Raw genomic sequence first — 13,253 nt, 5'->3', positions numbered from 1 at the left:
CGTAGTTCCTCGGAATTACCTTGCTTTCTGTAATCTATAATCTAATGCACTACTGAAATATGAAAGTCATTTGTTATTTTTTAAAACTTACATAATCTTTAAGTATAGTTAGTTTCGGTTAGTTATTAATTAATTAATTCTCAAGTAATTTATCGTAAATGAAAGTAAATCCTCCTAAATACTCAATAAATCACCGTAAATCATCGTAATTAGTTTAGGATGCGCAAGTAAAATATTATGGACTTACGCAAAGATCATCTGAATGGCGTTAAACTGAGGGAAAAAAAAAATTCTCAAAATTTATTTATGCTATTTGTAACTATCTTTAAACCAATAGGAAATTCAAATTTATAAAATATCTCTGCTACAAGGTGAGGCCAAGCAATAATTGTACATTTTTTAATATCGGATATTAATATCGAACTAGAGTCGCGCTTCGTGGTGATCGCAAATTGCTAATTCTTCTTGGAAGTTGCGAATCACTCTTAAAATTATTAGATACTGTGGAAGAACGAGTGCACTTTACACTAAACTTCACTATTGTATTCGGTGTAATTCTCGTGTCGAAAACTTTAATTGAATGTATTGCTTAACAGTTCATTTGTCTTCACCCTAGCAATAAAATCATTCTTTGTTTGTATAATGTCTAAAAATACCATGGGCAGTGGCAACCTTTGTCAAGCAGTAGCATAGATTACGATGTTCACAGTTCACCGAGATACTAATATCTTTACTAGTGCCTTTTGTCTCAAATTCTATTTTCATACGTGTAACTTCGTTAAGCTTCCACTACCTCTATCGGCGTTGCAAGATACAGAACTGAAAGGTGCTATTTGTAAAGAAATCGCAAGAGTACCAGATGAAATAATTTTAAGGGCGATGCCCTTTCAAGAAAGGTAGGCAATTTGCGATCAGAAAGAAGGAGTTTACTTGCCTGATATTATAAGAAGGTGATAGTTATTGTTTCATTTTTTTTATTGTCCTTGTTGACACTTGTCCTTGCACACTGTTGTACGGGATTCTATATGATCATGTTTACCTCCAAGTGTGATTCCAGGTGTGACCGGAATCGTCGTCAGACATAAATTTAAACAAATCGGGAGGTCACAATTTCCTATGATGGCATACCACGGTTCGGTTTCTCCAATTCATCTTTTTCTTTTCCTACCAGTTTTTCCTGCTATCACTAGGTTCGAAGCAATGATGTAAGGACTGGGTCTACTTCCTATACATTTCCCATGTATTGCATTAACAGTTCTCCACTCAAACAATAAAATCATTCGTCGTTTGTGTCCCTACCAAATCTGTTTGTATAATGTCATAGCAGTGCGAACCTGTGTTAAGTAGTAGTATAGATTACGATGTTTACATCCCACCTAGATTCAAGGCGTCTAGTCCAAGCAGTGCCATTTGTCTCCCGTCCTATTTTCGTACGTGTAACTCTTTCAGCCACCATCACGTCTATCGACAATATTTCTTTAATAATTTGCACCACCATAGCAGATACCGATCTTATTCCTTCATTTACTTGTAATTAAAACAAAAATATTTTTGAAAATAAAAAACGTAATGCTTACGCGAAAAAAACGCGGTTTCTCTGAACGACCTTGTGTGATAGAGGAAACCACTGTTTGACTCTATAGTTTTTTAAATTGAATTATCAATAAATAACGTTTTACCGCATAACATCGCACTATTCTTTATAAAAAAACAAACCGAACCGCGGCGAATTACATAATGGAAACCGCTATATATTTAAATTTAACATTTATATTTATAAATATATCGTTTCTCTCATATTATTTACGGCGATAAATCGGAACAGCGGAAAAATTCCGCGCATCGCGCGTTAGGTCCAATTGGTTTGTTTTAAACATAAAACGTCACTAAATAAATGGCCGGCCAGATAACGCGTGATTGAAAACGGTGCCCGCACATCCAGAACATGTCAATTTATTTGATTTACGTCAAACGACACGAAAAATCTTTAATGCAGGTGCGTTCGAAATCGGCATTTTTGGTTTGCAGTTAATGCGTCCCTCGTGACAAATGGAGGTTATTTATTTCGCTTCGGCGGGGAATTTTTGGAGTCGCCGTAACGTGCCTCGACGTAATAGGTTTTACAGTTAATTTCCGAATTGATGGAGACTAGAACGTCACACGACTTTTTATTTTTAAACCAATACTTCCGCATACTATTTTTTTTAATGGTGTATTCCAATTCCCAAAATGTTACTGTACTTCATTTAATAGCATATAGTCTCTTATTAAGTATTAACAATATTAATATTCGATTTGTAGATAAGAGGGCCTATACGTTTTAAATGCTTCACAAAACCAGTACTTCACTGCAAAGCTCAAAATTAGACTCTGAAAAATAAAGTTTATAAAAAGTAATAACAAACTAAAAAGAAAAAATGCTCAGTAAAGTTTTACCCTTCTAATCGGGTTCCGTTCCAACCACTGACCTTGAAAATCTTTTTTTTTTCATGCTGTCTGAGCCTCACACTGGCACGATGATTCAAGCCGATTGCTAGTTACCTCGTCTCTACTTGTTTACTTATAGTGAACTCTACAAATCGGTTCAGGTCAAATTAGCATTTTTCTGACAAATTTCTTGGATATGAGGTCCCTATCTGTGTTTCAAAGTTATTATCAGCCAACGTCTGGCCGTCGACAGGAGTGGAATTTCAGAATGACTGTGAGGTAAATTTACGTATAAAAAAATTGTGAAACTTTTCTGTTGTTATCGGGATGTTAAGGCAAAATAAAGTGCATATGTACGGAATAACATATCGAACAAATGGTTTCCACGCAGTCTTTACATGAATATTTTTACGACTTCCCTGCTTAATTAAGACTGAGTTTGGTCGATGAAGCGTTCAATCTAGTCTTGCTATGTTCGGGTGGTAGTGGTCTCACCCACATGGACCTTTGATGATTTGTTGATTTGATGACCTTTGTGATTGTCTCTGTAACCTATTCTGGTTACAGAGACAATCACTAGATGTTTGGCATGTGGCAATTTGTTGTTGAAACCACATATGGGTATACTTCTATGTCTCGACATACAGCACCAGTAACAGTTATTGGCTCACCGGCCTCATTTTCAAAAAAGGATGATGATCCAATGATGCCTTGAGTCCGAAGTCTGCAATAAACAGTGACAGGATGTAGGTGTATTTGTTGTTCGACAATTACATGTGGGTTCTTCCAACCAAAAAATTTTTGCGAATAACAAAACCATCAAACTTGAAATCTTGATCTATTGCGAGTATATGCTGTAGAGAGCACTTGAAATTTGCCTTTCTTGCATCGAATGGATGTTCCCGGATTCTCAGCAATATTCTCGCTACTACTACTACGGTATTACCATTTGAACGTTTCAAACATTAAAACTATTTCAAACATTATAGATTCCTGGAGTGGCTCCTAAGCATTAAAAAATATTACCAGATTATCGTCCTTTCGTTAGGCTAGTTATCGATCCCTCATTTCGGTTCTGCCTAACGGTAAAATTTGTCCACCGCTACCATAGACCCGATACGACAAAACTACTACTGGTGCGATTTATTAAATTAAAACAAATCGATTCGGATTAGTTCGCACCTAAAGCTAACCCGATAAAATCAATAAGTTACGTTAAAGACACACTTAGGACGTGGCACGAAAGGGGCGAAATTCCAAATTCGTTAAACGATCGAATAGCGTGCCACTAACATAATTAGTTTCGAGTCGTTATCTGCCGGCAAATTAATAAAAGACGTTTGCTCTAACTAACCGTATGTAACGTTTGCATCTAGATAATGCTAATTAATGTTTGATCTTAACTAGCAAGAGCCGTATTATCATTGCTGAGTGGGAAATTGCATTTTCGAACGGAAGTATTTGCACGTCATGGAACAAGAGTTGCGCGTTTTGCAATCCTGTGCTTTTTTTTTGTTCAGCGTTTAACGTGGCAACCGAAATGAAGCCAGAAAGTGATCGAATTGGTTAGTGACTTCCGCAATAGCCTCTATACAATATCCAATGAGCGTACACTAATGTTTCTCTTACGAATGTAGGAACCCACAAAGTGGATCCTATTCCTTCCTTTCTTATGGGACGAATCCCATGGCTCTAGTCGACTGATCCAGCGGTCCTCAAACATTCCATAAAGTTTCTGCAGTGAGGTTTGCCTCTGTCGAGATAGTACCAATAATCTCTAACAGCTAGAGGTAAGTCATCTAGAAAATCTGTTACCAGCGTACGCAAGATGTTCCGGTATCGGATTGGATAGGATATCGAACTCGATAGTTTATTTTTAAACAAAAAACGTTTCCGGTAAATGGGTTCTGAAAATTTCTTTCTCTGCTTCCATAAGGATTTTCTGCATCCCAAGCAATTTATATTGTAAATTTGGATTCATCAATCTAAATTATTGGACGCAAGAAATCTAAGTCCTCGAGGATATGAATCCGGAGTATCTCGCAAAATTGTGCACCCCGAGCAAAATGCATCCTCTAAATATTTCCGAAGTAACCGAAAAACTCTCGCAGCTTTAATACTTCCATTTTCCATAAAATTTTGAACTTTCTGAATGAATTCATAGGAGGATAACTTTCAATGAAGAATTCGCAAGTTGTACCCTCTGCATTGTATTACGAATAAATTTAGAATCTCAGCAGAAGAATCTGGACTATTTTGCAAAAGCGAAAATATTTTTAAATTGTCCGTCAAACCGTTATATACTTTCACAACAATATCTATTTTGTTTCTCATACACCTTCTAATGGGCGCTCACATATAAATGTTTCAATTTCCTTTGAGTCGACTCTGCCCTGTTTTCCGATTGGTTTTCCCTAATTTACGTAAGAATTTTCGCAAATTTGATTGTGCAAGCGAAACAGTCCGTACACAAGCAAAAGTTTTCGCGTAATGTGCAATGTTTAGAGGTTCTTCCATCACCATCGACGCGACTGTTTTGCAAACTCGTTTCCGTCCTGGGAGTTGCCGAAAACGTTTCGAGTTCCGGTTAATTAATTTCGTCATTGTAGCAAATCACGTTTCGCTTTATTTCTGTACTTCGCGTGCGAAATGAATTTCAAATTCGCGAACGCATTAAACTTATATCACTTAATATGTCTGGCTCACATAACTTTCCCGTTCCGAGTTAATTTCATTCGTTTGTAAACGCTTCAAAGAAAGTAATTAGAGATGCGACGCGGGCGGGCGGGATTCCCTAAAATTACATCCATCCCGTCCTACGGGAACCGACTTGGGGGAGTTTCTGGTCGACTTAGTCCGCAGCGTTGCGCGCCGAGGGCGTGTCCCGCGCCACCGTCGGATTGTACCTTAAAATTACACAACAGCGACAACGTTTTAATTATGCGCCTCTTTGTAGCGATTTCCTTGCGTCTTGCGGGGACTCGCCCGTTGTACTTCTTCCGAATCGTTAAGTGTTTCAATTTTGAGGCCGAGTCGCTCGTTTCTCCGGAACGAAACAAAATTGCCCGGAATATAATTGGGCGAATTGCAAATAAGGCATTAGCCGCTTTACAGACAAGAGTTTAGTATGAATGACCTCGTCGAATGACGTGACACTTTTAATGGTAACATCCTTCGACCTTGAGGTTTTGTTCACTATCGTCCTTGAAGTTCCTTCCTTCCAAGTCTTCCTTGTCTGATGCCTAATTGCCACGTCTGACGGTTGTTTTATTGGTCTTCTTTGAGGTTTCGTTCACTCACTGAAACTCCTTCCTTCCAAGTCTTCCTGGGCTTCCCACCCTTTTTCAGACTCAATTCCATTTTTTTGGCATTCTTTGGGCATGTCTATACCATATTAGCTGTCTTCCTTCGATTTCTGTTGTTAGTGATCCTTCTACTCCCATTCGACGTTTTATTTCCTCATTTGGAATTCTATATATACAAGATATTCCTAAGGATGTTTCGAACACCGTTTCCATGGTTTCCAATTTTCTTTTGCTATTTTCTCTTAATTCCCATAATTCGGTTCCATACGGTGCACTGCTTTTGATGAATATAGCAGATATCTTGTAATTTCGTTGTTCGCCTATTTCTTGAGAGCTAGGCTCCATTGAGGCAACCAACTCATCTTCGTGCTGGTCTGATTTTCTTTTTTATTTTATTATTATTTCCCCAGTAACAACGACAATAACAACCACATTCGTTCGAATGTGATAGTATCTCAATTTTCTATCTGGATATCTGTAAGTGCAACTCCAATAGGGAGATATTTTACATTTTTTAAGTTGATTTCTAGACCCCAATGGACCAACAGACACTACGACACCGAAGCTTAACTATAACAGAAGAGCAATAGAATATAATTCCAGTAGGTATATCAGGCAATATTTATATTCAGTTAGCAGGCAAAAATTTTATCTCCTTTGGTCCACCATTAAGTATAGTCTGTGGTACATTTAAGAATCGGAGAGTCCCGTCCTTTTAATGTTCTTGCAAAACCTTTTTGCTGTTTTTTTAATTTCTGTAATTGTAATTATGCTAAGAGAAAACTACTTTTAGTTGAGTATTTTGTTTCTATGCAACTTTTTTATAATAAAAGCACTGGCGCTTCCGTAACATAGTATAAGATATCTCAGATGTGGTTAGACCAGGTTATTCTACAGACATCTGACTCTATTATTGAATTGATGTGAACACCTTCTAGCTGCTCCTATAACAGGCGGAATTTTATTGATTAAATTATTAATGTGTGCTCTCAAGTCCCATCTCCCAGTTTAATGTTGAGTTTACAGGTTTTTCTTCTTTTTTCTTTCTCCACTTTAATTTCCAATAAGATTTCATCACTGCAGATAACAACTGCATCATCAGCAAACAACAAAATACTTCAAAGCTAGCTAACAAATTTTAAACTTTATACAAAAAGCGGCCCAAATACTGTGTTACTACAACACTAATTGTCAGATCACAACTATTGTGAGAATAATTATCAATCCAGCATGAATAGCTTTCTCGCCATTTTATCAAATTTATTCTATAGCAACATAGTTGCTTTGGTCTATTGGTAATTCAGAAGGTCCACCATCGTTCCTAAGAAAACCATACTGACTCATCATAATGGAATGCCGTTTTCATAAAATTACTGAATCTGGTTTTTATAAGTTTTTTAAGAATTTTTGACCCAGTACTTTGCGTTATTTGTATATTTTACTGCAATGCATAAAAGATTTGAACTATCAGCGAAGAGGTCAGATGCTCTGGGGTTTCTAACATTCCGAATTTGGACCCCGAATTAGGTTGCTTGTTGGTAATTTTGTGATTGGTGGTTTTGTGATGTGAGAAGTCCTTTGATCCTAGATATTAATTAAACAGTATTTGAAGTACTTTATGCTATTAGGTATGTAGAATGACTAATTACGATTATGAGCTTTCATAAGTATACACTGAAAGATGCGACATGTTCAAGGTTAGAACGAGTTTCACCAAACCAAATCTTGTAAATTCTATTCCTACGTCAACAGCAAAGATAAATGTTTGTTTCAGTTGGATGCAGGTTTGGACTCGTGTTATGCATGAATTGTTGGAGGTAACGTCTTTGGTTAGAACATCAACCTCAATAACTTTTTAAAGATCTGTTTTTAAGTGTAACTCATTACTTCAACCTGATACTCATTTCAGCTTTCCAAAATGCTCTGCAATTCAGATATTGCAATTTGCTTCTGTTTGTTTTCTTCTGTGGGTTAATATTTTTGATTTCATGAGTTACATGTTAAAGTAACTCCCATTACATCTTACGCAACAGTACTGTAGTACTACTGTTAGTAAGTACTAATATTCAGATTGTCTATGACAGTCTTTTTCTTCCAAATAGGTTTTTCGTCAAACAATATTCCTTCAGGTTTCTTTCAACCGTACTAACAGCATTCGTTAGCTTGACATTCACCCATTTTTCTTTTTCTCATCTTATGATATGTATAAACAGTGAAAACTTGTACGTTGTGTAGTTGTGATATAAACTCCACATAAGGCTCCATCCTTCGAATTTGGGATGACCATTGAAATATTTGGATATTAATTATTATTGTCTATTAAATGAACTTATTTCTTAGCGTTTAATTGTGAATATTTGACCGATTAAGTGATGACCATGTAATTGAAAGTTTTGAAACCAATTATTCTTAGAAAGATATAAATAAATTATCTTAGAATCTTTGTAAATATTGACTGGTAATGAAAGCGAGGACATGAATGGAAGATGTGGAAAAAAGAATACCGGTAATGATAAATATATTTAGAAAAAGGCAGGTCAAAGGGGTAATAGACTGGCCACTTCAGGCTAGGTGCCTCAGTTCCAATGAATATGAAATATGAATATAAAAATAATGAAAATAATGGCGAATAATGGGGCTACCAAGTGGAATGTTTTTAAGAGAGATATTTTAACGAGCTCTTCTATAAGGTACAGGGCATTCCATAAGAACCAAATATGTTTTTATCTGCAACTTTTTTGGATCCCTCTATATACATCAACATAACATGAAACAAAACTTTCAGTTGTACCCTGCAACATTTATATTAAACTTTTTTTTCTAAAATCTGAAGGAAATAAGTTAGGGATGGAATATTGTTAATGGATCACGATGTACTATAATTACTGCAGCTGTAAAAATGATGTGCACCGAATACCATCTGTCAGTTAATAAAAGGGAATAGAGAAAGCGACTATTAATGGCGGCGACAAATCCACGTGCCTTCTGTGCAACGGTATGCCGTTTGACGCTTAATATCAAAGCTCATTTTGCTCGTTTTGAAATGACCAAACGTTGTTAAAACCCGCTCGGTTCCTTTTTATGTACCTTTTTCCGCGACGTACCAAATTACACTCCAACCCGGTACGTACAACAGGTGTATTTATTTTAATAACCGAAGCAATTGTTTTTTACGGCCTTTGTGATGGTTTCCAATGGAACTTTTGAACTTTTATAAAAGCGCTGCCACCTCGTCCGAAATTCGTTTTATGTCCGGCTATTGTCGTCCGTCGGTGGCCTTTTCGTTCTGACGCTGGGGCTTTTCCGATACAGAGGTCCACTTAAGTGCATTTAATTAATGTAGGCGTATCAATTGTAACACTGACTGAAGCTTTTGCCAATGCTCTGCGTGGCGCATAAGCTTCTCCAATTTCGAGTGTGTACACGAGGAAGGCGTGCATTTCAATATCAAAAATCGTAACCAAAAATGTGCACTGCCCACAGTGTCAACGAGGGATGCACCTTAGCCAACAGGATATGTACAAACTTCGGGTTTCTTCTTTGCGACAAAGTTGCGAAAACATGCTTCACATGGAAAATTATTCACAAACTCTTGTTACTCTCACTCTTTCTTATTGTAAAAATTTTTATGTTTTTATAGTTTTATACTCAGTGAGAAAAAATGGAAGAATGAAAAGTGGATTAAAAAAAATCGGTTTTCATTTATTAGAAAATCCATTCCAGTAACAGCTATTAACGATAATGGCGTCGACACAGTAATTCTCACTATACACATTTCAAACTACTTTCCAAACTCTTCAATCACCTGCCACATTAAAAAACTACTAAACCTTTCTGTTAATGTAGGTAGCAGATAAAACGCTTAACTTACAGAAAAGCGGCAAAGCCTTGACAATCTTTCCGCTGATATTTCTTCGAAAAATAATGAAAATGCATATTCCGCCGGGAATGACAATCATAGAAAAAAATGAATGATGAAGTGAAATTATTGAAGATTAAGTGCCAATAACATCGGCAAGGATCATGGATAGGCCGAGTACTAAGGCCCGTATAAATACCCATCAAAGAGCATATTCTGATTTGGAATTACTATTAATTAAGTAGTTTTTCGATTATTTAAACAATTCGCTATTTTGAATGTAGTGGATAATAAGTCAGTGAAACAAAGTAGTACACAAATAAGCACATATAGGGGGAGCTTTGTCTAAAATAGTATTGTATTTAGTTGGAGAACGTCTACCTATTTGGTAGCAAGATTTATGGTTTGTCATTGTTGCCAAAATCATTTCAAACTAAATGCAGTTTTCAAAGCACCCTACATTTCGGTAAACTCTTAGATAATAACAGCTTTTCATAAATATTTTTGTGTGGACATTCTTGGCGTGTATAATTTTTAGTTAATTTAATGAAACATGCTGTGTACTTGTACGGTATTAAATAGTGCTAATTTTTCTCACATCAATGATTTACCACAATCGCTACTGTCTGTTTTGCTAATTACATTAAGTCAGTAGAAAGTACTCATGGATTTATTTATTTTTGCGTAGTTAACAAAATTCTTGCGGAATTCAATTTCCATATTAAGCAGTATATTATGGGACAAAAACATATATATAAATAACAAAAAAGGGATCTGCAATTCAATCGTGAAACGCATAATAACTTATAGTGCTGCAGTTTGGCAACACAAAGAACACAATAGCCACGGAGATGGGGATTTGGAGTTCAGCCGGAGTATCCAGACGAGCGGATACTCAACAACAATTGTGTGGTATGGACCTGTCCAAAGAATACCACAACAACGAATACTCATGAAAATCTTAAATTGAAACCAACAAAGACGAAGAAAACGAGGAAGGCCACACAAAAGCTGAAGAGAGGGAATCGATAAAGAGGAAATCGAGAGGAGGAAGACTTATGGGGAGATAGGGAGGAGTGGAGATTAAAAATCGGAAGATTTCGAACGTTATAGCGGGATACTCAGTTTTAAATATTATAGAGGCTGAGTGTCTTTTTTCAGAACTTGCTTATTTGACACTTGTGTTAAGACATAAGAGTTTTTACCTTTATTGAAAATTTTAATTCTTCCCGTAAGCGAAGATCCAGGGGCTAGAGTATATTTTTAACTTAAGAAAATGTCGTTTGGGCCAATGCAATTTGTGCTTTCACTTCTTTGTCACAATCCCAGTCCCATTTGTTAATCACAATTTCAAGATATCTGCACTCCCACTCTTTATGTGCTTGTGTATTTGATTTTCATGAATTTTGATCTCTAGCCCACACTACTGCCCAACATCATTTATCCTACTTAACAAGTGCTATAAGTCTTCAATCCAGAATTACTGTATCTAATTTGTTTCTAATTTCCTTGGCTTTATCATCCGAAACAAGTTGAAATATCTTTTCGACGTAGATGTTAAATGGCAATGGCTACAGGATGTATCCGTGGTACACTAAATGATTAAATCAGTTGCGTTTTTATAATCAAATCATTTTTGCGTGTTCTTGATAAAATATTGCTTGACGTTGTCAAAAACTCTCGCTCAATGAAGCAGACAAGTGCCTATTGTTGATGGTCATCGCAATTATGTGCCAAGAGCTTTAATGAAAATAAATCTTTCTTGAGGACCATTCTAGATACACATTTGCAACTTTGATCTCTTATTTGCAGGGTAAATTTAAGCAAAATGCATTTTTGATGGTATCCTTCATTGCATAGTGTTGCTTTTATGTATCATTTTATGTTTTAATTCTGCCATTTTTTAAGCATATCACCCTGTATGGTATAATGCCATTAAATTTGCTAATTTTCTCTTTTCAATCCCTTCTATTTGTTTTGATAATTGTAATTATAGTCAGAAAAAGCTAATAATAAATCAATAGTCATACCATACCCATAAAACGATCAATATTGGTATCCAGTTAAGGAAATATCGATACAATGCTGCTGATACCTACGGGAAACGAATTTTTTATCATTTTCGCAAAATTATTACTTGTGTTCACAGCATAATAGACGAAAAATTGAACATTACTTTAAATGTTCGCACTTGTTTTCACATTAAAGTTTCTTGGGTTTGTTTTATTATGTTTAATTTTATATTTTAATCATTGCGAATTAAATACATGATTGTCATTCAATAGTTTATAGTTCGATGATAGTCTGTCACCTATATCATGAGATCCTTCTGAATTTTGAAAAAAAGTGAAATTTTATGCTTCATCTAAATACTTCTAGTTATTTGTATCCGCAATTTCTTTTAAATTGCTCTTTTTCCTTGAACTTTTCTCTCAGATTTCGTTTCGTAGAGTGTTTTGTCTTGGGAGAGTTTCATTCTTAGATATTAGCATCTGCAATGCAATTGTTTGTTCCGTTGCTAGCCGTAGATCTCGTTGTTGCCCTCCATTGGACATATACTCGGTCTTATCGATGTTGACTTCTAGACCCCATTTGTCACACTCCTCAATCAGCTTGCGTGTCATATATTCGTTGTCATCCATGTTTTGTGCAACAACTTGATCATCCTAGTATCCACTGTATAATCGTCATCTATTGGTATTCCCATGTTGCAGCAATTTCGGTCTTCTTCTTCTTCTGAAGGTCTTTAGTGTATTTTCTAAACAAATATTAGATGGCGTCGGAGATACGCGACAACCTTGCTTTTGGTAACTCCTGGTTTAATGTGTTCACTGCTTTTATTATTTGTACGTTAACGTTGCTCTGTTGTAAGTCAATCCAAAGTTTTACTAGCGGTACGCTGGTACATGCTTTTTGCATATCGACAAACAAGAGGTCAACTTCTTGGCTAAATGCCGTTTTGTTTTCTAGGATTTTCCTACTCTAAAGCCCGTTTGGAACTTTTAAACGCCATACGCCGATAATTCTCACAAATGCTCTTGTCCCCTGTTTTGTGTATGGTTAACAAGTAAGACATTTTCCATTTTTCTGGCACTTCCGAGGTGTTTAGGCACCTTTGGAATCGATTTCATAAGGCATGATCTAGTTTTTCGCTTCCGTTTTTTACAAGTTCTCCAGGGATATTTCATGGTCCCGGGGCTCTGCCATTCCTTAAAGATTCCCTAATCTCTGCTAGTCTATTCTAGTCCTATTGGATACCCTCTATTTTCTGTCTTGCATTATTGTGGTCAGAGTCTGGAAGGGAATAGCATTCATCATGGAGCATCAGAGGCCACTATATTCCATCAGGCATAGAATAACATCCTCATATTCAATTTGCAAGATGCATAGGGAACAAGAAGAACAGGAAAACGAAGAATAAGATTGATACCCTTCTTCAACATAACACCTTGGTGCCCTTATCTATAAGGTCCACCCCGTATATTACAAATGGTCTCGTATAAGCAACGTCACGAAGCGTGCGTATCATACCGTGACGTTTTTGTCGTGGAATTTTTTACGGGGCGCGGGCGGCAATTTAATTAACAATTAATTCTGGGATTTGTTTTCGCCCGAAGGGCGGCTTCACACTAACCATAATTTAGGTAAAAGCTCTGCGGTCT

The 13,253-nt window shown here is 36.3% G+C and overlaps 1 protein-coding gene across 10 annotated transcripts in view; it reads right to left on the bottom strand.

The window, feature by feature from the left end:
* The window catches only part of LOC132698809 (tyrosine-protein phosphatase Lar), a 1,212,853-nt gene that overhangs the window by 185,990 nt on the left and 1,013,610 nt on the right, over positions 1-13,253 (bottom strand). The gene's annotated exons all lie outside the window — the stretch shown is intronic.

This window comes from Cylas formicarius, unplaced genomic scaffold, assembly GCF_029955315.1.
Source record: "Cylas formicarius isolate icCylForm1 unplaced genomic scaffold, icCylForm1.1 PGA_scaffold_2__14_contigs__length_35257938, whole genome shotgun sequence".
Classification (NCBI taxonomy): Eukaryota; Metazoa; Arthropoda; class Insecta; order Coleoptera; family Brentidae; genus Cylas; species Cylas formicarius.
The sequence above is the reverse complement of the archived record's forward strand: the minus strand, read 5'-3'. Positions and strand labels throughout refer to the sequence as shown.